A 25,579-nucleotide genomic window follows, 5' to 3' on the forward strand; every position below is an offset into this window, starting at 1 on the left:
GGAAAACCTTAAAGGATCAACACAAATGACCCCTTGCTGAATTCAATACGTTATCTACCTTTTGGAAATGTATAGCTATCTGGGATCCATTATTGGTTTCATACCCATTTCTACCGCTAACTGGAAGGAGGTTGAAAGCACAAAGAACTGTAAAAATAGGCTAAGCCCCAGTAAAATGCCAAAACAGTGTAGAAAGTTTTGGTTTTATGAAAAAGGTCTGACTGTTACTGAAAGCTGGGAATATGGTGATTGTAGCTCCACAAACCCTTTGTTTTTCACCATTTTCAGGCAAAAAACTGATGCTTTCTTCTGCGGCACTTTTTTTTACCATTTTCCCCCCAAAACCCAAACTTGTGCTATATTTTGCCTAATTTCTCAATCCCCTCAAAACCCTGGGTACCTTTAGAATCCTCAGCATGTTGGAATGAATAGAGACCACTTTGGCATGGATACCTTATGTGAACAAAATGTTATGGGGGCCTAAGCGCAAACTAACCCAAATAGACTAAAAATAGAGTGGCACAGGGGGAGGGAAGACCTGGCAGTGAAAGGGTTTAAGAAATTCAAAATCTCAAATCCAATTCAGTACCAAACGTTGATTACAAAATATATATATTTTTAGTCAAGAATGCCAAAACATTGGTGACACTATTGATGAACTTGTGGAGAGACCTGATACATTGACTGTGAGGTCAATGAATCTAATGATGAAGACGCTATGCACCTTAGAGTTATTGAGGGGTGCCTATTAGATTCATTCAGACGACGAATGCTGAGAGAAACTCTTAATCTGAAGCTAGAGTTGATGTCTGCCAGAGTTGAGGAGCATGCTGACAGATAAGCTGCTGACATGGATACCCAAGGAGCCCAGAGTGAATACGTTATGAGTATAAAAAGTATGCCAAAGCAAAAGACTGAAGTACAGTGCAAAGACAAAATTGCTGCTAGAACATTCCAGAAGCAACACTCGACGCACACCGACAAGACCAAGTAGCAAGATCCAGTGAGGCCAATCAACACTGAACGAAGTTGGTCAGCATCTAAATCATTGTCAAACAGTTCTTCATTCTAAATATCAAGAGAAAGTGAGGAAGATAGTTGTGCCATATCGATGTTCACCTCAGAGAAATGTGACCATGTCGTATTTGTTGTATCTGAGGAAAAATGTCAGTTAAAAAAAAGTTGACGTGCCAAAGTAGCAAAGTCGTACAAACATTATCCAAAGATTACATTGAAATAAAAAGGTTGCTCGACACTGTTCATCATCAACAGTGGTGCACTGATAAACATAGTGCCTGAATAGAAATAGAATGAAGTATCTTCATTGACACAACTTACGCCATCAAAAACCAAGTGTACACATGGGCTGCACTGAAGCCCATCAAAAGCCAAGGATCATTAGTAGCAACAAAGAAATACAAGAAAACAAGGTGCAAGGTCCATCCATGTGCTTTAAGGTACATAGTCAAGTGCCGGTCTGCTCAGTTTCAGTACAGCTGCTGATATGGGACAGATTTCTGTGAATTACAACATGGATGCTCATCACAAAATAGTAAGTCAATTCCCTTTGTTGTTTTATGGTTTTGGAAAGCTTAAAACTTTGCAAGAAAAGTTGCATAATAATGAAGATCTCCATTCTATTGCTCAGAGACATGGACAAGTTGCTTTTTGTTTACAAGAAGCTGTTGAAAAAGAACCTGAACCGCTACTTAGGCATGACATTATTGAGCGGTCAACTGGTCCGACACCATGTGTTTCTCCCATAGTGGTAGTGCCGAAAAAAGGACAGTGAAGGAGCTGTATGCATGCGTGTTGACATGCGTCAATTGAAAGAAAAAGACGTCCAGGTCAATACTTTCCTGAGATTATTATGAAATTAAATGCTGCAAGGTTATCATACAATGGAACTCGAAAGACATTACAGAAACATTACAATGTTTTCTTCACATATTGGTCTGTTTCGATACAGGGGACTCAGTATTGGTGTGTCATAGGCTGAAAACCTTTTCTAAGATGTAATTTGACTTGTCATACAGCCTGTTGTGAATGCTTTCAATTATAGTTATGATTTTTGGCGCTACACAGAAGGGGCCTATTAAAGCTCTCACCCAAATATGTTGTTAACTTACTGGTGTAAGTTTGACTTTGAATGCAGACTAGTGTGAGTTACACAAGACAAAGTTAAAGCTCATTGGCCATATATTTTCAGATGAGGGTATGACACCTGATGCTGCAAAGGTAAAAGCTGTGTCAAATGCTGATAACCCCCTAGATGTTTCTATGATACATTCATTTCGTTGGCACCAATGATGCAAAAGTAAAAGCTGTGTCAAATGCTGATAACCCACTAGATGTTTCTATGATACATTCATTTCTTGGCACCAATACTGCAAAGGTAAAAGCTGTGCCAAATGCTGATAACCCACTAGATGTTTCTATGATACATTCATTTCTTGGCTTGGCAAGTTACTGTTCAAAATACATACGAGACTTTGCTACTAAAAGTGCTCCATTAATAAGTTAGCAAGGAAAAATGTTTCCTTCATGTGGTCACGGAAATGTGAGAGAAGCTCCAAGAAAATCAAACAAGCCATTGAAACTGCTGCCGAACTCAAATTCAAAACTTCATACAGAGGTTGTTGCTGACACTAGCCCAGTTGGGTTAGGCGCTATCCTTGCACAGTACAGCAGACACCCTAATGCTCTAAGACATGTTGTGATATATGCAGTAGACGTTTGTCCCACACAGAACATGCTTATACACAACCTGAGTAAGAATATTTAACCATGGTATGGGCTTATGAACATTTCCATGTAATTTTGTATGGAAAACCTTTTATGCTGGTTACTGATCATCAAGCTTTGCTGACTATCTTTGGTAATCCAAAAGCCAAGTTAGATGTTTCTTGCATTGGACTTTGATTACAAGAGTACAATTATAACATTGTGCATTGTCCAGGGAAAAATGAAAACCCTACTGACTACTTTTCCAGAGTGCTTATTCAAAGTCAGTGTACTCCATTCAAGATGGCAGAAGTCTACATTCATTTCATTATAAAATCAAAAATGCCAGCTGCTATGTAATTAGCCCAGATCATCACTAACATGTGCTGAATTTGAAAGATTGAATTACACATCAGTCATGGAACTGACACACTGGACCTCTTGTCAGTGATGGTGAATATCAAAAATACAAAAACGCTAAAGTTGAACTGTCCATAACTTAGGAAGGAGTTATACGGTGAGGGTTGAAAACCCTAACTCTGGAGAGTCTACAAGAGAAAATAGTAGAAGTAGCTCACAAAGTACACTGTGGTATTGTTGCCATCTAAAAGCTCTCTGAAACCGAGTTTGGTTTCCATATTTAAATAAAAGGGTTGAAAAGGAACTCATGGTCTATCATCTATGCAACTACTTTTCTACAACTATTACTGCACATACATGTCAGAACTTACTAAGCATGAAAAGGATAGAATAGTCATTGATTTCTTTAGTCTCTTTGGTAATGGAAATCATCTGATGGCAATTGAGGATGAATACTCAAGCTTTCAATTTATCAAAGATCTCTCATCCACAACTCGTGAGTAAGTCATTGAAAGACTGTTTGCGTATTTGCGACATGGGGCAATACAGGCATTTTGAACTCTGATAATGGCGCACCCTTTAACAGTCAAGAATTCAAGTATTTCATGGAGCATCTGAACATAAAGCATCAGAAGAGTACACTTGCATTGCTGCAGACCAAAGGACTCGTTTTTATGAGTATGCTATAGAAAGCACAGAGTGTAACTCTTGAGAGGCTTGGTTTAACAACTGTATTTTACCTTACAAGTCTATCCTTCATCACCTACCTCTACCACATGTGAAAGGACTGCCACTTTGATGTTTGGGAGGGCAATGACGACCAAGATACCTTAATAAACCAACAAGGAAAGGAGACCATAACTCATACAAAGGATTTGATTAACAAGCAGAAAATGAAAGCCACTTTTGCCATTTGATTCATCAGTCTTCTGATCGGGATGGTGAAGAAAAGACTGCACCTGAAAACTCAGTGACTGCTGTTACCTCTTCACCATCTTCAAAATTCAATGACACAGAAGATGACAGTTCCCAGCTTCCATTAACCAGTTCAGGTTGAACAAATAATGCGCTGGGAAGGTTGATTGAAGATATGCAATTGTTCAATTGTTTATATATATATATATATTCACAGAAAAACATAGGTTTCAGGGGTGTTATAGTTAGCTGGACATTTCACTGGTACAAAACCATAGACATTCACTCACTGCAAATTACAGAGTACCATATTTGAAGCCATTGACACACCAATACCAGTTACTACATATCTACTCACTGATTCCTAGGTCTAGTAGTCAACTACCTAGCTCAAATTGACCATTTTGCTTGTCTAAAGTGAATGCTCAAGGCAGCAGAGCTTGCTAACCTATTCTTACACTATATAGTGAAACTGTCAGACCTGCTTAAATGCAGGTCCAGATTACTGCAGCTCCCTTAGGGAGAGAAGCACGTAGACTTTAACACTGCTTTCTGCCTAGCAGGAATTTGCTTGTCATCAGAGTGACTACCTGCTTACTTCGGCAACTTACTTGTTGTGGCATTCCTGTTGTTGTCTCTTCCCGGCGTCTTCTTTGATCCTGGTTTGGGATGTCTTCATTGCTCAGACTCCTGGCATCTCGGCGTTTCCATCAGGTGAAGCCTCATGGTGCATTATCTCACCATGGACGGGCTCCTGTCTTCCTTCATTTTGTGTTGGATGCCTGTAACCAGAAAGGATAGCAAGGAGACCTTTCATTAATCCTTTTGGGCTAGGCCTGGGCAGTGTCTCCACGGAGTGACCAAAAAACTCTGCCACGCTACATGGATTTCCCTGGACTGCCGACGCACAGTCACTCAAGCCCTACTGGTCAGCCGCCTAGACTATGGTAACGCACTATTCGAAGGGATGAACGAACAACTGTTCTCCCGCCTACAGGTCCTACAAAATCAGGCGGCCAAACTGGTCTATAATAAAGGCAAGCGTGACTCAGCATCATCATGCCTCAGGAAACTTCACTGGTTACCGATGCGCCAGAGGGCTACTTTCAAAACACTCTGCCATGCGCACAGAGCTCGTCATAAAACTGGCCCCACAATTCTCCAAGGAAAAATTGAATTCTACGTCCCCAACAGGAACCTAAGATCGAATCACTCAGCTCTGGCCAAGCCTAAGCGCATCCACAAGGCAAGAACAGGCGGACGCGCCTTCTCATATCTGGCAGCCAAAAGGTGGAATGAGCTACCTGTAGACCTCAGACACACCATAAACTACCTTCAGTTCCGCCAAAAATTAAAAACTCACCTTTTCCCCAAAAACTAATCCCCCAGCATAGCCCTCAGCAGTCTCCCTCGTTTTATAGCGCCGTGATATCCCATGGGATGAGTGTCGCGCTTTACAAATACTGGAAATAATAAATAATGGATTTCCGCAAGTGGCAGAGTAATGTAATGTAATGTAATTTATATTTATATAGCGCATTATCACCAACGGTGTCTAAGCGCTTGCTTTGGGAACCCGTCCTGGTTTTCCATGTAAGATAACCCGTACTGGGCACCTCCAAGGTGAAAGCCAGGCATCCCGCCGCAGGGGGCAATAGTGGAGATTAAGCAAGCTATTGCCCAGAGTTGCAGAGTGTGAACCCGTGATTCAAGCAGGTACCGAAGCGAGAATTATCGAGTCCGTAGACATTTTTTGGGCTCAAGACCCTGCCGCGTCGGGAATTGAACCCTGGTCCCGGGTCTGACCTCTGCTTCATGGTCTGCCTCCTCTAACCATTGAGCCACACTTCTCAATGTGCATTACTTTGTGCCGTTTGTGCTGATTTTAATTGCAGTTGTTTTACCATGCTTGCCAGGACACTGACAGCGCGCTGTTTGAAGATCAAGGGACTAGGGGGGACCTTTTATCTGCTCAGACAACCGGGGCATTGAGGGTACGAATCCCCCCCCCCCCCCAAAAGGCACGCAACTAAGCACTATAATAAACCACGGTGCTGCTGCTACGCGATACCCTCTGTGCAAAATCCCCAATCCTTTAACCTTAAAGCTGAAAACTTCAAGGCTAGTGAGCTGGAGAAACCTTGGAGAAAACATAGTGAGGGGTGGAGAGAGATGGCCTAAACTGCACAGAAAATGACGCATAACAGTACAAACAGGAACAGCAAAATCATAGAGGAAAAAGAAATTAAAGGAAAAAGTGAAAAAAGGGGGTCTAGTATATCAGCAAAATAAAGCCAGAGGAGTCAGGCAGGTCACAATACACCTTATCAATAGTGACACAACATTGGCACAGCTCAGTATTGTTACCATAAGGGACACCAGGAACCTTAAGGCTGCAAAAGAGAGACAGTCGTTCACATCCATACTTAGCAAAAGAAAAATAAAGAGCAAAGGCCTCAATGAGATTAACAACAAAGATAATCCAACATTGGAAAAGAGCACACACCACCACCAGAGACTGGTGGATGTGAACTCCACTCAGTCAGCTGGAATGACAAAAAACAGCTACTAGCCTAAGATCTATACCAAATAGTCATTTATGAGGGATGCCATGCCAGCACTTTGCAGTGAAAGATTAAATGGCCTCCCTTCTCCCTATGCCCAGAGGCAGCAGACTCTAAGCATTAACACAGATAAGACAGAGATAGGAACGGAAGAGAGCACAAACAGGGCTAATGCTATCCCATGCTCAGACGGTCATCAAGGAGGGATAGTCCCAAAGAAAATGAACAACGACTCAAAAAAAGGTGACTTCATCGCACCCCTCCAAGCACATTCTACAGTAGAGGCACCCTGGGTAAACACGGCAACTACAACAGGAGCATTCAGCATCCTGCCCGAGCCAGGCACAGGCCTACCACATGAACAAATCATCACAATACTGCCAAAAAGAATAACCCCCCCAAAAAAACGTCAACACCTTGACTGCAAGCGGTTTTCCCGCTGTGTGCTGGGATTTCGAAAATCCCGAGTAACATGATGAGCTCAGCTTGTCATCAGCACACGAGCGCCGTAGCTGATGACGAGCTGAGCTCATCATCAGCATCGAAGGGGTTAAAAGATCAAACGATCGCCTCCACCACTTCCATCTCTTTAACTCTAACCAACAATGGGGCTCCCACATACTCTCCAGTAAGCTCGGCACAGGGCTCTAAGACAGAAAGTAATGAAGCTACCCACAAAGAGGAATAAAAACGAAGCATGCACAAGGGTGCCCAGCCACAAGAGGCACAGGAGTTACATGATCCATGGCATTCCATCCCAGTGACAGATCTGGAAAAACTTTGCACTCTAACCAGCCCCAGTGGAAGCGGGAATTCATACAGAGATGATAACACAGAAACAAAGCAAGATAAAGAAGCACTAACGAATATATTCAGCCTCTGCACTATTGGCACAGTACAGCCTATCCCCCAACTGCCCAGCAGGCAACACCAGGGTTCCAGAAACAGGAAGCATTGAGAATCCCAACAAGAAAACAGGCAAAATCCTAGGTTGTACAACTCATAAACAAGATCGCCATGAACTTCCACACACCTCTGGTTGCAGGTGGGCTGAGGACACTCTTGCCCATCAAATCTGCACTAAGGAAACAAACTGCATAGACCCAGAGATGTTTTGGTCATCTTTATTGGACACCATGCAGCTTTCCATCAAATCAATGCAGTATCACTCTGACAAGATGGACATTCGATTATCCATTCTTAACTTGTTTGCCATTCATGTTGCAAACATTGACAATAGACTATCAGATATTGGCAACTGGATCAAAAGGGCTCAGGCAGACACACAATTAATACAAACACATTGCACTTGTTTCCCCATTGTAAATAAACCCTCTACTCTCCTAGAGGTAATGTGGTACATTTTAGCAGACATCAAGAAACTATTGAATACAGGAAGCATAAATGCTCAAGAGGCCAAGCATACAGTAACAAAGAAGGATCTGCCGGAGGCACTCATGCGATGTCTAACAAGGGATGCGGAAAAGCAACTCCAAAGGACTCCGACAGCAATATGCGGCCATCTAATTGTTCAAGCCCCAGATGGTTAAGCGCAGCTAACATAACAGCTGATCACAAAAGTGAGAAAGCCAGGGCGAAGGAAATAGGGAATCCAACAAAGGAAATGAACAAAATGGAGACCCAGAGCAACTTCATTACCTGCAACTATTGGAGGGAGGTCTATTAACAAAATACAAAATAAAACCACTTGACCTGGCTAATGTTGCAGGAAAAGAGGACCGAAATCATAGCCATAAGCAGAGGACAAAAGGAAGAAAGAGGAACATAACGGACTACTTCAACACAAGGAGAGCAAGACCGGGGATAAAAAGCCCAGTCGTCAGTATAAACCCGGAACTACTGTCTCCAACAGCAGACAACAAATTGTGCCAACTGGCCTCAACGACCCCAGGGGCTCCAAATCCGAGCTGTAAAGGGCCGAGGACGATCTACCCGAGCTGGAACGGGCTTAGGAAGATCTGCTCGAGCCACCTCAAAAAGCTCCAGACAATAGCATGAAGACCACATGTAGCAGCAGCCTGGTCACTTCAATTAATAATAGACAAGCACATCCCGCTTTCTGAACAAAAGTAGTTCCTACCACCAGGGAAGACCTTGGAGCCAAGCTGTCTCTCTTAATGCCCACCTTCAAGAGGGCCAGGCCATCCATGCTATTCTCCCAATTACCAATCACCTGCAACTTAAAAGCTGCTCAATCCTATTCATTCTTGAATTAAAGTTCAGAGGCAGCGGTGATATCCTCAACAGAGTGAACAAAGTACAATTATTTCAATCAGCAGCTTGGTAGACATAAGTTTGACTGACCTCAAACCATCAAACCGAGAAGCAATAAGGGCAACCCGGTTCTCAGAGGAAATAGTGAGGAGGATCCTGGATGAAGTGGTCCAACCAAATTCCTGGGAAGTAAAGTACTCCTCTATCAATAGCTACCCAGATCACTTGCCACCAAACAGACTCGATCTAGTAACCACATGCATACCACAACTGGGCACGCAGCCTCTATCTGGGGCCCGTAGCACAAATGCACTACTGATAGAACAAAAAGAGAAAAATATAGTGACTACACCGGAAGATTGGACCTTGTTAGCCACAACAATATATCTACATGGTGAGAGTGCTTGACTCAGAACAAAACAACTTCCAACAGGTGGCCACCATTTACAAACTTGCTCTTAGAACGTAAATGGTTTAGGGAACAATACATCGGACAGAGAACTTCCTGGCTATTTCCAAGGCTTCAACATCATCTTAGTGCAAGAGACATGGTTAGAAGAACCCATGCATTTATTTGGCTTCACAACACACCACACACCAGCTGCAAAAGGTGAAAAATGTAGGCACCTAAAGAGCAATCTTAAAATGTACTCATCAATTAGTATCATAACAGCGACCTAAGATGTAGACACTATCATAACTCCTACAAATGGAATAAAAGCTCTTAGAGTGAGCATATGGGATGGTAATACAAATTAACAAAAAATAGACCTAAATACATATATCCAGGAGATAAAACCAAAGGAGTCAAATTGGTGGTATCTGAAAAAAACAGATTACTCTCAGAAGAATCAACGTCCAATCTACTGCTGACAGGTGAATTCAATATGCATCTAATAGGGCCTCAGAAAAGAAAAGAGATTTTGAAGGAATAATTTAGGGCCTGGACTATCCCTAGCCAGGTACAGAGCAATAAGACAAAACAATCATCACTCGTCATGAATTTTATACTACACATGTAACACTTAAGCTTTGTAGCATTACATGGGCGCTTCCAGGGAGAGCACAGATTTCACAATGTAGCTGCCAGTACGTTAATAAAGGCTTGAATCTAGTTGTGCTTGTGGAGGATCCAGATTCCATTCAAACTGAGAAATGCAGGAGTATAGAATGTAAACCTAATCATTCTGAAAAATTGCAACCCACAGCAAAGACACTTTAGGAAAACCTGGAAGAGGGAGTCTCAAAGGTGATAACTTGCTGTGAACTCTTCATCAAAACATTAGGTGCTATTTACACAGCAAGAGTTGTTCGTGGTGCGACATCTGGGGAAACTCTTCAAAAACAGATTCCACGCCGTCTGCTAGACTACAGAAAAATTACCCATCCAAGACCAAAATTCCAAACCTTCAGGAACTCTAGAAAGAAACAAATAAAATATTACACAAGATTCAACAATCGGGATATGATCCCATTATTCGGAAGGAGCTAATGCAACTAAAAGCAAAGAAGAAAAAAGTAATCCGGCAAGCGAAAAGAAAATCTGAAGACAATCTGAGGTCTAGGCTATTGTACGATGCAAAGTCTAACAGCAGCACAAGTTTCTAGCACACAGTAAACAGCTTACAAAAACCAAACGGGCAAGGAATCTACTCACATCTAACAGAAGAAGCCTGGGCAATTCACCTCCAGGAACATTTTAACTCATAAGTGGATGGTTTCAGGATTGCAAAGCATAGCCCGACCTACACCCTTGAGGCAACCCCTGACCAAACCATCTTAATACTAAATGATCCATATCTATTTTCAACCCCACAGATCAGAAACAGGATTGCTAAAAGCAAACAGGAGGGCAGACCGGACCCTAAAGGGATTACTTTAATTCTATTAAAAAAAGATCTGAATTATTGGGCACCCGCTTTAAAAACACTATTTGAGCAAATCTCAGGAGGAGACAGCATACCTGACTCCTGGAGGGGGTCTCTAATATCTCCAATATACAAGAATGGTGATATGTAGAAAGCAAACAGCTACCGGCTTGCAGCATTAATTGATATTGAGGCCAAATACTATGCAGGCCTTCTCCAAGATGATCTTGCAGCTTTGGCAAAAAGAGTTTGATCATATCCATCAACCAGACGGGCTTCAGCAAGGGCATGGGACCTGCAACAAACATACTCACCCTGTAGCTACTAATAGATGGTGCTAAAGCAGCAAAACTCCCTATTTGACTGTGATTTATTGACTACTCATAAGCTTTTAATAATACCAACAGGAACAAACTTTGGGCCAAACTTAAGAAAAAGAAAATACCATCTGTTCTTCTAAATCTGATAATTCTTCTTCACACCAACATTTTGTTCCAGGTAAAGCTAGGAACTAGCTGTTTCCTGTCCAGAAAAATTCCAACAACAAAGGGGCTAAAACAGGGGTGTGTGTTGGCCCGGATGGTCTTTAATTTGTATATGGCTGATCAATCGATGGAATTGAACATCTGCAAATCGCACGCTCCAAGGATGGGAGGGTTTTTACTCTCCAATCTGCTATTCGCAGACAACCTCATGTTGATCAGTTAAACCCCTATAGTTCTCCAGTACCTGCTAGACACAACTGGCAGTTATTCCTGTCTGCAGCTGTGAAAGGACTAGACTGTTCTTCACTCCTCCTATTTTTAAAGTGCATGTTGAGCACTGTAACTTGCATCCCAAGTTGAGGGGTGTGTGGTGTTCAGGGCCTGGGGAGCGCTCCCTACACTAATTATCCAGGAAAAAAAGAGGAGGTGTGTTTTAAGCGCTTCAGGTGTGGTCATGGCATGGAAAGCGCTCCCCCTCTTTGCCATAAGGAGACCTTTAAGTAAGAGTGTGTGGAGCACTGTTTTAAAAGCCCTGGTGTTGGGCTGAAGAAGAAAAAGGGTGGCCCCTTAGAACAGTGCTACAGGTCCCTGACATGCAGTTGTACCTGAGCTAGCTGAGGCAGCATTCCCCATTGTTCCTGCTGCGCTTGCTGAGGAGGGAGCCAAGCTCCGCCCAGCCAGCCCCTGAGCTGAAGAAGAAAGGCGGAGTCAACAAGGCAGCTGCTGTAAAGCAGCAAGGAAACTGTCGTGAGCCAGCAAGGAAGGAGGAAGGGCAGAGTCAGCAACGCTGCCGCCATGAGAGACGGAAGCCGCAACCCTGATTAGAAAACACTGCCTGGAGGCCCAGAGGAGATGTAGGTCAGCGGAGCGGGAGACTAGAGAAGTGCCCCCGCCCCTCGACAGGCAGTGTGGTGAGGCTAGGAGCCCTGCAGGGTCTCAGGGCAAGGAAACGTCTACCTGTACCCTTTGCCAGGTGGCCTGAGATTGCCGGAAGCTGCACCACAGTCTAGCGGGCAGCTGCAGGGGGTCAGTTGATGGTGGAGTCTGATTGGGTGCTCTCCTTTTTGTTGATTGGACACATACCTGGGGCACAGCAATTTGGTTGTCGATAAGGATGGGACCTCGACTGAGGACCCCAGGTGTGTTTGCTAACATGAGGGTTTGCCAGACTTACCATAATACCCGTAGTAGGCACACAGGTGCTCCTTTGGCCTGTGGGTTACAACTGCCAAAGTTGTATTTACTGGTAATTTCTATGCCATAATAGGTAGTGACTCATGAATGACCTTACTGCTGCATTTTCCGGCCCTGATAAATGAATGTATAGCATTATTATGCATTACTAAGACAGAATAACATATGTTATTTGCTAAAACTGCCCCATATGTACAGTAACTTGCACTAAATGTGATGCACAATGTTCTCACAATGTTCTATGAGCTGTGCAACCTATTAATATGTACAGTAATGCTCTGTCTGCGATGTTATGCATTATGTGCTTTGATAACATGGGCAATGGTTGGCAAAGTGAATTATGTCATTGTGGTCTAATGTGTTTTAAATTTTTGATATAACCTTGGGTGTAGTCTATTTTTGTAGTTCATGTAGTGTGCCACAGTTGTGTGTGTGTTTTGCGCAAATGCTTTAAACATTGCCTCTGGAATAAGCCTGATTGCTCTGCCAAGCTACCAAGGGGGTGAGCAGGGGTTATCTTTGGTGTGTAACTTCCTTATTCTGATTAGCGTGGTGGGTTCTGCCTGGCTTAGGTGCATACCCTAGCCAACCAGAAACCCCATTTCAAACAACTAGTATAATTCAGACAGAAGGGGGATCATCAGGTTTATACTCTACAATTACCCACTTTTTGTTGAGCATAGGGAAAAGCGATATGTCTCCAGAACTCCAAAAAACTATATGTTAGGTTACTGGAGGAGAAAGAGCGAAAATCCAAGGCAACAAATAAATAGGACGTATTTTTTTTCGAACCCCTCATCCAGGATGGGCAGGATAGGATTTGACACAGTAGGGATTATCTACTTGACAAGGCGGTTGGGAGTTTTCTTTGTTGCCGCCACTCCTGCGAAAATAATACCAGGTGAGATCCTGATAAAGACTCCACAGCTTACTCCCCACAATTATTTCTGACTGGGGTCCACTTTTTGTGTCACAGTTGTGGCGCAGTTTCTGTTCGTCTTTAGGAAAAGATGTCCGTTTGTCCTTCGCATATCATCCCCAAATAGACGGGCACACTGACATGTAAAACAGTCTATGGAACAGATTTTACAATGTTTCAAATCCAAATGGTCCACTGAGTGGGATAAAGCCCTACCCCTTCCTGATTTTATTTATAACAGCATTCACATGGCCACAGGAGTTTCTCCTTTCTATTGTCTGTTTGGTCAGCACCTCAGGATGCTCCCAATTATCACTACACATGTTCTGGCAAAGGGCTTGACAGTTATTGACAGTTCAAGAATTTAAAGATGCCTGGTTCCATTAAACTACAGTAGTAAACCCTGTGACCTTTAAGACTCGCCTTAAATGATGAGTTCAAAGTCCACCCCGTAATCCCTAGGTCCGTGTTGCAACCCTATTCCCTAAATACCCATGCCTCTCCACCACCATCCCAGTTAGAATTGATATATAATGAGAGTATAAGGTCCCCAAAGATTTTGGTTTTCAAGTGCATTTATGGGATCTTGCACTACTTAATTGCCTGGGAAGATTACAGCCCAGAAGACAAGTCTTAGGAGCCAGCCACAGCCATTCACGCTCCCTGTCTTGTACAAAGTTTCCATTTATAACACCCATCCAAACCTCATCCGTTAAGAGGACCTTTAGGGGGAGGACTGTCAGGAACCTTAGCACTGCACCATGTGTCATCTTTCAGCAACCCTGTTCATATGAGGTGTAGACTTTTCTAGGGCAATGCATTGCATTTACATTATTGTTACCATATTGTCATACATGTTCCTTGTATGTGCATTACTGCCACTTGACACAGGACTTTTCTTGGTATGTTAAGAACCCCAGGGCACCCCCACTGTTCAAAGGTATTGAGACTTTGTTTCCAATGACGTAATCAGAGATTAGTCAGCGACTACACCTGCGCTTATATGCAAAACTGCTGGTGGGCTCAGACACACGTGCTCAGCATGGGTCACATGGTCTGGTGGCAGCCAGGCTTAATTGGCTGCTATAAAAAAATCCACACCCTGGACAGTGCCTTGATTTGCTTTGCTTTTTCCAGCATTAACCGCGTCCTTCCAGCACCCGTTGGAACTTCATCGGCATGACCGTTCATTCCATTGAGGACTTCTCATGCATCCAAAACGCAGCCATTTTTGCCTGTAGAAGGAAATAACAAACCTCTCCAGACACCGCTGTGATTTCGAGCTAAGTTGCATGTTGTTCACGTCGTGTGCTCTTTGTTTTGGAACACACACACACGCACATTTTAGTCATTGTTATGGACCCTTGCTAACACACACCAGTGGTCATTAACAATCGGTGTCCCGATGGTCCATGTGTAGTTATTCTCTACCTTTTGCTTGTATGCAGTGACATTGAGCCTCCCTCTACAGAACTAGTTTTGAAAAGTCACAGTTATTGTTTTGTTGTGTGCTTGTTATGTACAATACTGTTAATTGTGAACACTGAGATTTGGATGCCAAGCCCCAGAGCATCCAAGACGTTGGTTAAGTTTTGTCAATGTACAATAAACCTGAGTGCAAATGTACCCCAACATACTGGAAGAAAGGAGATTAACAAGGAAAACATCCTCAAAGAGCTATAAGGTGATTAATGCTATACGATGATGATAATTGCTTCCAATGCTACCCAAGTATTCTGTGTAAGGAAACATCCTTTACCCCACATGCGTTACTCTGCAGTGACATTACCCCGCAGTTTTCACACCGCAAAATATTTTACAATGCAGGGCTTTACACCGCAAACTATTACAACGCATTCCCCAAAGTAACGCCACAGTGGAGTTAGAATAGTAAGATGCGTTGTAATAATTTGTGGTGTAAAGCGCTGCGTAATGGCACACAGAGTAAAAGAGTGCGGGTAACGTGTATCTCTGAGGAAGGTGTTATCAACATGTGCCCATCTTGTTCATTAGTAGAAGCACTCATTGGTGGGAAGCTGACCCTTTGCACCCCAGAAGAACTGTGTGCTCGTCTAGACTAGGCGGCAAGGCATAGCAGTGTTTTTTCTTCTCTGCAAAATACCCTTCGCTTTTGGGACACCTGCTGAGACTCCCTTAACTCTTCAGTAGTTTTTCGAGATGTCGATGGAGGTCAGAGAGATATTGATCGCCCCTACAGAAAAACTGCTTTTCGGGTGAGCGGCCTTGACAGGGGTACGATGCAGCCCCACCAGGCAAGAAGGAGACTATCATGACCTAGAAGCCCCTCAAAACCAAGACTGTGGTCAAAGCATTCCTAGACCTTACTGGGTACCAAAGGAGGTTTGGCAAGGGATATGGCACCATTGCTGCCCCATGACAGATCTGACATCAAAGAAGTGCCTAGAAATGTGATGTTGACAGAGGCAGGCCAAAAAGCTTTTGATTCCCGAAAGCCCCTGTGCACAGACCCTGTGCTCAAGGCCCCTGACTTTTATAGTGAATGCATTGTACAGATCGATCCTCGGAGCATGGTATAGGCCTGTACCGTCACAACTTAATGTAGAGGGCCTGGACAACCTGTAGCCTTCGTCTCCAGAAGGTTACTTCCCAGGGAACAAAGGTGGAGTGCTATTGCTGTGGTCTGGGCATTGAAGTTAGGACCATCCCTGTTTGGGACTCACTTTCTCATTCAGACAGACCACAGGCACCTCAGGTGGCTAATACAAATAAAGGGTGAGAATCAAAAACTGTTGAGGTGGCCCAGTTACCTTTAGGGTGTGGACTTCAGGGTGGCACACAGACAAACAATAGGCCACGCCAATGCTGAGGATCTGTCCAGGTGTTCCCACCTTAGTGATAAGAGCTCCATTGAGGTTGAGTAGCTCTCCCACCTTCAGCTGGGGTGACACTTGTTAGGCTTTAGGGTGATCTTCCCCTAAACCTTTTGCCTGCTTACCTTCTCTTTTTGCTGATTCTTTTTCAGAGTAATTTACCACTGTTGACCAGTGATTAAGTGCATGTGCTTCTCCCCTAAAGCTGGTTACATTTGCTATATCCACAATTAGGAAGTTTAGTTTATAAGTAAGCCCCTAGCGAGTGCACTACCTGTTCCCAGGGCCTGTAAATTAATTGCTATTAGTGAGGCCTGCAGTACTGATTGCGACACCCACATAAGTAGCATGTCTCCGGCCTGCCACTGCAGAGCCTGTGTGTGCAGATTTTCCTGCCATGTTGACATGGCATTTAAAAACCCTTGACAAACTATAAACCTCTGTTTTTACATTTGTCACCCCTAAGGATGGTCCTAGGTAGGCCCTATTGCAAGGTGGAGTGTGACTAAAAGGTAGGACATGTGCTTTTAAGTTTTGTATGTCATGCTAGTGCAAAACTCTTCAATGCATTTTTCACGACTGTGACACCTACTCCTGTCATAGGTTAACATTGGCAATTTCTTAATACACATTTTGGTTGTAGGTCCTAATTGAGAAGGGCTAGCTTTGTCATGGTTTTATCACCAAAGTTTATAATAAATCCTCTTTAATAATTAAGTTGGATTTAACATTTTTATTTTAGAAATGCCACTTTTAGAAAGTTGCAAAAAAAACAATTGAGGGACAGAATGCAGAACAATGTCATACATTCACCCCAGTACAGATATCTGGGCCTAAATCCATCGTTTTGTTGCTACCCGTGCCATTCCAGTCTGCCCCTAGCCATATGCAAATCACTCTTGACCCTGTACCCAATGGGAACAGTCCAGCCCCAACTGCCAGTCCAGGTCCTCCCTGGACTGCAGCCAAGCATCCTAGGACCGGATCTGGGGTTTCACCCCTCATCAGCCAGGATAGCTTGACTCCAGTGGCGTGGAGAACATGGGACCCACATCTGGGCATACCCGTCCCACTCAGGGTGACAAATGCAAACAGAACAATTGATGGATAGAATGCAGAACAATGTCATACATTCGCCCCAGTACAGAGATCGGGGCCGAAATCCATAATTTGTTTGCTCACCATGCCATTCCAGTCTGAACCCACCCATATGCAAATCTGTCTCGACCCTGTGCCCAATGGGAACAGTCCAGCCCCAACTGCCAGGCCAGGTCGTCCCTGGACTGGAACCAAGCATCTTAAGACCGGTTTTGGGGTTTCATCCCTCATCAGCCAGGATAGCTTGACTCTGAACTGAAGTGGCGAAGTGAGCTAATGAATGATGAGGGATTCAACCCAGATCTGTGACTGGGGGCGAGTGTCTGAAAAGTTTCAGCGATCCGTCCATCATCTCCTTGTGTTCGCTTTGTTTGCCCTACATTGTCAGGGTGCGCCCAGACATGGGTCTCTTGCTCTCTTTGCTACTGGATTCAAGCTAGCCTGGCTGATGAAGAGTGTTACCCAGAAACCAATCCCAGAATGCTTGTTTCCGGTTCATGGAAAACCTGGCTTGGCAGTTCAGACTGGACTGTTCCATTGAGGCAGAGGGTCTAGACTGATTTGCATAAAGGTGGGTCTGAAGGTGGTGAGGTGAGCTAAATAATGATGATGGATTCAAACAAGATCTGTGACTGGGGGCGAGTGTCTGAAAAGTGTCAGCGCTCCGTCCATCTTCTCCTTGTGTTTGCTTTTAGAAAGTTGGCACTTCTTTGCTTTTAAACCTCTGTGTGCCTGCAGCCTGTGTACAATGCACTTCTGTGGTGGGTGACGGCTTGACTTTGTGCCCTCCTTCCAGACAGCCACACACAAAGGGAGGCTAGGTGTGCCTGAGTGCCCATCTGCATCCCAATAGCTCATCCTGGGCAGGATGGTAGGGAGGAGCTGATGATAACACCTCAGTGTCCTGTCCCCACACAAAGGATTGATTACACCCCTATAGTGATTCTGATGCCAGGGCTGGGAAGAAAGAACCTCAGTGCACTTAAAAGACCCTTCTTTGAAGTAACCCCACCTTCAAAGCACAACAGTGTATAGGTACAGGGTCTATGACCCCACCAAATTAGACACTTCTGGACCTGTAAAGAACCTCTTCGAGAAAAAAGTCTGGGCTGCTACAAGGACTGTCACGCTGCTAGACTTCTGTTCTGGAAGAACTGCTTTTCTGATGTCCTGAACTGCTGCCTGATGCTTTCTGACCCTGCTGAGGGAGAGCTGCACTCTGCCTTGAACCCACAGTGATCTTCAAGGGATTGTTCGCTTGCCTTCTGTTTCCTGAGACTCAGGGATATCAAAGACTCACCATTTTTTGCTTTTTGCTTTTTGCTGTCCCTGTTTCATTGGAAGTGGACCCAGGTACTTGGCCCAGTAAAATCAACGCACCTCCAGTCTGCATGTAATGGAACCGGTGCACAAACACTGTTGCTGGAACCAAATTGGCCAATTGCAGTCAGAGCCAGCTAATCGCCCTAGAGAACAAATGAATCCGAACCAAAGCATCACCACTGCTGAAGAGTGGAAAGATTGACACAGCCCCTCGACTAAGTGGAGCAACCTGGTGCATGGTCTATGGAACCAAAACTTCTCCGCTCGGTGCATCAACTTTGGAAATGACGCATCGGCTAAACTTTGTGAAGAAAATCAACTCATCACATTGACTATGGGTTCGACACATCGCTTGGATGCACTTAACATCTCGATGTTGTGACCAGCATCATGGTACTGTGTTCTGCGCACCTGCATGGATGCTGCATCCAGCCCGCCCTCCATCATGGTCAGTCTGAACTGTTGATGGTGCCCAAGTCCAGCTCGACCAGATAACCCCCATTGGCACTTATTGCTTCTAAATGCAACATACATTTTTATTCTTTACAAAATTTGTTTTTCAACTTCGAATCATTGGATTTTTGTTGTTTTGGTCTTGTTTTATTTATGTAAATCATATATTTTTTAATAACCTGGTTTAGAATCTTTTTGAGGTGTTTTCTTTGTGTTACTGTGTGTTGAAATAATACTTTACACATTACTTCCTAAGTTAATCCTGCCTGCTCTGTGCCAAACTACCAGAGTGTGAGCACAGGTTAATTTATGGCGTGTGACTGACTTACCCTGAATAGTATTGTGGTCCCTACTTGGGCAGGTGGATACCTGGTCCAACTAGAGACCCAGTTTCACACAAATGTGAATTAACCTCTTGAGGGAAAGAACCAGGTTTTTCTCGCTCAGAGCTTCTGCCACCTAAATCCTAAACCAACAGCCTCAGCTGGAGCTCAACGACGATGTGTTGTCTTTGTTTTCTCTGTTTTTTTTTATTTGTTTGGGAATGTCATTGAGTTATCATTGTTCATTTAAAATTGATAGTACTGCTCGAACCTAGAAGGGACGTCTTGGTGGATTTCCTGTCGCTTGGGCCATTGCTACCAGGAGCTAAGCTGAGATTCCCTCAGAACTGTGTCTTGAACTAAACAGAGTGGTTTATTTAGTTGTTGGTGCCCTCCTTCCAAATGAATATATTAACTCTATGTCTGACACTTATATTTGTAATCATTATTGCAAAACATATAGACATGATCTTCACAGACTTTCAAATGTGTTCTTCATCTAACTCAACTAATTGGGTTTCATGCATTATCCCTCTTATAGCTATTTAACCCCACAAACTACTAAACCCTACCATTGGTCAGAGACTGTGAAGGAGGCAGGGTGGAGAGATTAATTAAGGGTATCCCATCTCAACATACAGTAAAGAGAGATTCCTGGTGAGCACCAATTGGTAATCAAGTCCAATCAAGTATTTGCTCTGCTAAAAAGAATACAAGAAAAATTAAGGCAATTACAATATATGTAATGTACAATGTAAGTACCTTTATACCAATACAATTATGGATTTCACTAATACATTATCATAGAGACTCCAAACACAGTACAATGCAGATTTAAGCATGCAAGCAGAGAATTGGAATCCTACCATCAATACCTAAACAGCATCATCAATACATTTGAATCCTGATATTTTCTGTACATCAGACTCAATAAAGTGTGTGGCTGCCTGTGGCTACTTTAACATAGCTTACAACTATGAAAGTGACAGCAGGAAATGCAATAGGTTTAAGCTTCTCTAGCACCATACTACCCTTATGTCTCTCATGGTTCAGCAGCACTTGCCTCAGCCACCTCCGTCTGCATATTATGTAAGGGTAATCTATCCATAAGTGCTCTACAAAGTATTCCCTACCAGGTCGATAATCACTCTTCAATGGTAATAAGTTTAGTGGTCACTGGGTATCTAGAAAATGAGCCAGAGAGGTAGTGGAAGGGATTGCAAGCACAGCCTCATGGATAAGCTAGAGCACTTTAAATTGGATCTTTTGATGTTAGCCAATAGGCATACATATGGTACTATGAGGTGATCGAACAGATAGGACTAGGACACACACACCAAAAGGCTGCTCGAAAGGAGCCCAGACATCTAAATGGTGAATGTTGTAAAAGAAGCGTTTTGAGAAGGAGGATACATCAAATTACCTTAAAGAAGTCCTTATAAAGGATGATAATTAGTTGAAAAACAGAATATGAAAAGTAATTGAAAACAAAAGAGTGAATACAGATACATTAAATTCACATTGGAAATTTCAATTTGAACAGGGAAATTAGGTTGCCCTGCTAATATTCAGAAAACAGCTACTGTGATGTGATAAGTGCTGCATAGCTCAAAAATGAGACAGGTATGTTTCATATAAGCCTCTATGAACTCTGTTGTAATGGTTGGTGCAAAGAAGGCTACAACAATGTGAGTATGATCTTCTTGTAGGTCAGAAAAAGATAAGGGATCCCAAAAAGGCAATCCAAGTCGTTCAACAGGTCCTTGGTTTCATTGTTTAACTAACGGTTATTCTTAGTTGAAGACATTGATATTCGTGTCTACTTTGAAGAGAGAAGGGGATCATTTAGGGTACAGAGTGAGACAGAGTTGAGGGGCAGGTTCTCCATTGTCCTTCCCTTCAAGCAGATCCAGTTATTACATTTGCAATATTGACTTAGCAGAGGTAATCAGTAGCTGAGAAATTGTATTTCAGATCTTTAGGACTCTTAATACGGATCTCTAAACTAATATTTTGACTACTAAAAATGTTTGATTTTGGTGTCTTATAGCTCCTAAATAGATTGGTTGAAAGCAGAAAACCCTGGGGACCACTCAGGTTACTTTCCATAAAGGGCCACCTAAGTTTATGTGAAGCGATCCTTTTGAGAGAAATAATTTGACTCATTAAAGTCCAGTTTTCTCTATAACAGATTGTGTCTCTAGGCCATGGGAACAGCACTGTGGTCTATAGCATCACAGGCAGTCAACAAGTTTACAAGATGAAGTGCATATTTTTGCTTTGCTGCCTGGCAGCCAGCACAGTCACTGATGTGCATTTATGTGGCTCGGCTGCCCATCAATGAAAAAGTGAAAGTGACTATGGAGTTTGTTAGTTTCAAGATTTCAAAAATGCTACGGTAGCAATTTCCTAAACTGAATTGTTGATGAAAAGGCAGACAGACATTCTTCTTGAATTTACTAATACTGCTGGACCAACAATCAGTTTCTTTAAAAATAGGGTCTTGTTGGCCTTTTTTGATTTCCAAGGGTTAATCCCAAGTGTATTTTATAGTGATAGGTTGTGCAAATATTTCCTACTTATGACAAATTACAATATTCAAATTGCTGGGCTTTTGGCTCTGTTGCTATCTTTATAAAAGTATGGCTATGAACTGAGATTTGTGTGCCTATTATTATTATTATTATTATTATTGTTCTCATGCACCGTTTAAAGGCTACTGTTATTGTTTTCTGAAGATAGACTGTGTAGTGGAAATATTATCATTTGAGTCCATTCATTTAATTTTGCTGGGATGGATTGAAGCAGTTCCGGAGTACTCAGTTACAGCAGCAGTGACTGTTTGTTCGGCCCTCTCGGGCCACCCAAAAACAGTCATGCGCACTACCCCTGTTCTCCATGCAGGCTGCATTACAGCCCGTGTGGAGAACATGCCCACCCCTCCAGCCCTTTGCTGAGCGACATGTCATGGCAGTCAGACCAATCACAACACTGCATTGCAGCATTGTAATTGTTCAGAGGAGCCAGTGTGCCTGGTGCTTCTTTTTCGTGGAAGACGAGAGCAGGAGCAGAGACGTGGGACCCGGCAGGAAGGTAAGTGTTTTTTTAATTGTGACCCGTGCAACCTCACCCACCCCACCTGTGCCCGCCCCGCTACCCGCAAGCCATGCCAGCCACCACTTGTTTCAGAAACGATTATAGATGAATGGAAACACATTGCTTTGTGGAGAAGTGTGACCAAAATCATGTTTTTTCTGCATATAACATGCAAACGTGTGAGCAGTTCTATTTGTGCGGGGTGTATGATAATATCACACAAGAGGTATGCACTTACAATAAAGAAGCATGAAGATGTCTGGTTAGGTCTATAGGTCTGACTATCTTCCTTCAGGTCATTATGGACTCTTTTTCAGGCTTATGTAGGGTAATTTAATTAATTCTTGGTATTTTAGTCCTCTATTATATTCACTGAACTGTTTAGATAAACTCACCTGAAAACAATGATTTTTAGGTGAAAAACTGTAGGACTGAGGACCAGGCTCATAATTGCCCATAGGGAGGTGGACAACACTGCTTAATTTTTAAAGGCAAATACATGCCTAAGATGTTTTCTAAGAGGCCAACTGCCACTTCTACCACATGTTCTGTCAACTTTTACCACTGACACCACCCAGTTCCACACCGTACAACTCTAAAGGGTGGGTGTGAGACCTGACCTGAGTTATGTGCAAGTCCAGCTTCCTCAAAAAGTATTTGAATATTTTGCACAAACAAAACAGTAACATGGGACGCACAGGTAGTAAAGAACAGACATAAGTAGGATTCAGGGGGCCACACACACCCTAAATACCTGCTGAGCTGATGATAGATATTCCCCTGGAATTGAGTGTTAGGAAATCTTGTCCTGTTCTTGCAGTTATATACACGCTCTCTGTCTAAGAAAAGTTTGCATTGTTGCTGTAGATCACCAGGATCAGAGAATGCTAGCTTTCCTTAAATAGCAGCCTATGAATGTAATTATTAACCAAATCGAAGCTCGTGTGACTGAGAGATTGATAGTCACATACTTAGCAGAGGCCTGCTGCTGTAGACTGTTTTATTACATCCCAGTAACCTTTGCCACCTTGCTCAACTGATTGCAGCCTTTACTTTTAATTTCTGAAAAGCATTTGCCTTAAATAAGTGGACTAGGATTACAAAAGTCACTACAAAAATATTTATTTAGTGTGCTCATTTTTTAAAATGTGGTGCTACATAAGTCTCAGTTTCCTCAATGTATTTTCCATTATACACTTTATAAAGTCATGTAGTTAACATTTAAGCGCATTTAGCCACAACACACATCAAGTACGTTTTGTGCAAGACATTTTTTAACTTGAAACAAGTTAATAATGTAAGTGCACAAAGAAAAAAAGCTCCATGAGGAGGGTGTTGAAGTATGTGGAGGTGACAGCGTTGATCTGGCGGGTCATGGTGAGGGAGGAGTTGAGTATGAGGCCGAGATTCCGGGGGTGGTCCATGGTGATGGGGGTTGCTGAGGGTGGTGGGCCACCAAGTGTTGTCCCAAGCTGAGTGGGTGGGTCAGAGGATGAGGACTTCTGTCTCCTATGAGGTGAGCTTCAGACAGCTGCCACTCATCCAGGATGTGACTTCCTTCATTCCTTCCTGGAACTGAGTCTGGTGGGGATGGGTTCCTTCGTGAGAGAGAGGATGAGCTGGGTGTCATTGACATAGGCTACTGTCATATGGTTATTACGTTTCCATAGGTTGTGTTAAGTTAGCATGTGCTTGTTAAATGTTTAAACGCCATCTTTTCTTTCTGCTTCGGTTTGCACACGACACCTAATTGTTATTACAGCTTTTAACCTAGACGAAAGATGTGATTTACTTCAGAATAATATATTATTGTACTGATATCAGTCGTGCCTAGAACACTTGGTACAACTGTCTGCACATTGAGAGCTGCACACTCTAACACAAGGTTATTGTAGGCCTGATCCTCGCACTACGTTAGTCATAACACAAATAATGTTTGTGCCAACTTTGGGCTTTACGTGAGTTCAAGATACAGTTACAGGGAATTGAAAAACACACTTGATGCTGGACATGCTGAGAGCTGGTAGCTGTTGATGTGATCTCCTACTACTGAGAATTTGAGGTATGGGTTCGCCCAGCTAAAGCCCAAATGAGACCTTCTTAGATATAATATAATATGCTAATTAGGGTGCGCGAAATATAGGTGATACAGAATTCTATAGATTTTGCATCATAATATGTTATCACAGTTTGCTTATTATGGATTAGTGACTATGCTGCTGACTCTGATTTTTATAATATGTATGTTGGTATTATACAAGATACTGCGTTTGAGAATGTTGCATTGAAAAAATAAACATTTCAAACTTGCACGTGTTCTCATTGCCTCCCAGTTTCGGTTTGGAATGATAATATAACGAAAGAGTGTTCATGTGTTCCACGATACCTGAGGTATTCTAAGTTCATGTTCTGGATTGTCTAAGACATCGGGAAGTCTTCACTGCCGATGAGATACTGTAGCTAGCCTGGTAAGGGGATTTCTGAAACTTAGGTGAGTTGTGGGTCACCCTGACTCACCCAGGTTCTAGGTCTCTGAGCACAGTTCTGTGAGAGAACGGAAACCCTGCGACATGGCGCCCATACGTTGGTTGGCCCTATAACATGACACTCGAGTAGTATATCATTCAAACCTTAACGCCTACATTCCCGTTTCCGGAAAACAGCAGTGTCGGAAAAACCTACCTATTTTTGAAATAGGTAATTTTCAAGCTTGAATCTATCTAAAACGGTTTCTTTGAATTACTACCCAGTTGACGTCAGATTCCGAAGCCGCGTTCTCACTATCTGGGGCATAACGATGCGCGGTCAGGGCAGCGACTTTCTTCGTGGCAAACTGAGGTCTCTTGGGCGTAGAGCCTTCCTGCTGATCTCCACTGGAACGCGGGCGGGTCATATCGTTTGGTTTTGGATTATAGGCATTTGAACTCGCATTGCCGTAACTGTGCAGTACAGAATACGCACGGCTCTGCGTTAGTGAATAGTCTTGAGCGTAAACGGTTCAAAACCACGCTTGACATTTCCAATGGTTTTTATGCACATAGATTAGATGGTCTAAGTTCCCAATGGACCAGTTTTACGTGCGGCGGAGTGCAAAAAATGTTTAAACGACTCCCAATGGGCTACAAGAACAGTCCGGGAGTTTTTTCCGCGCGCATAGTCTCTCTTTTGGA

Source organism: Lissotriton vulgaris, chromosome 3_2 (genome assembly GCF_964263255.1).
Source record: "Lissotriton vulgaris chromosome 3_2, aLisVul1.2, whole genome shotgun sequence".
NCBI lineage: Eukaryota > Metazoa > Chordata > Amphibia > Caudata > Salamandridae > Lissotriton > Lissotriton vulgaris.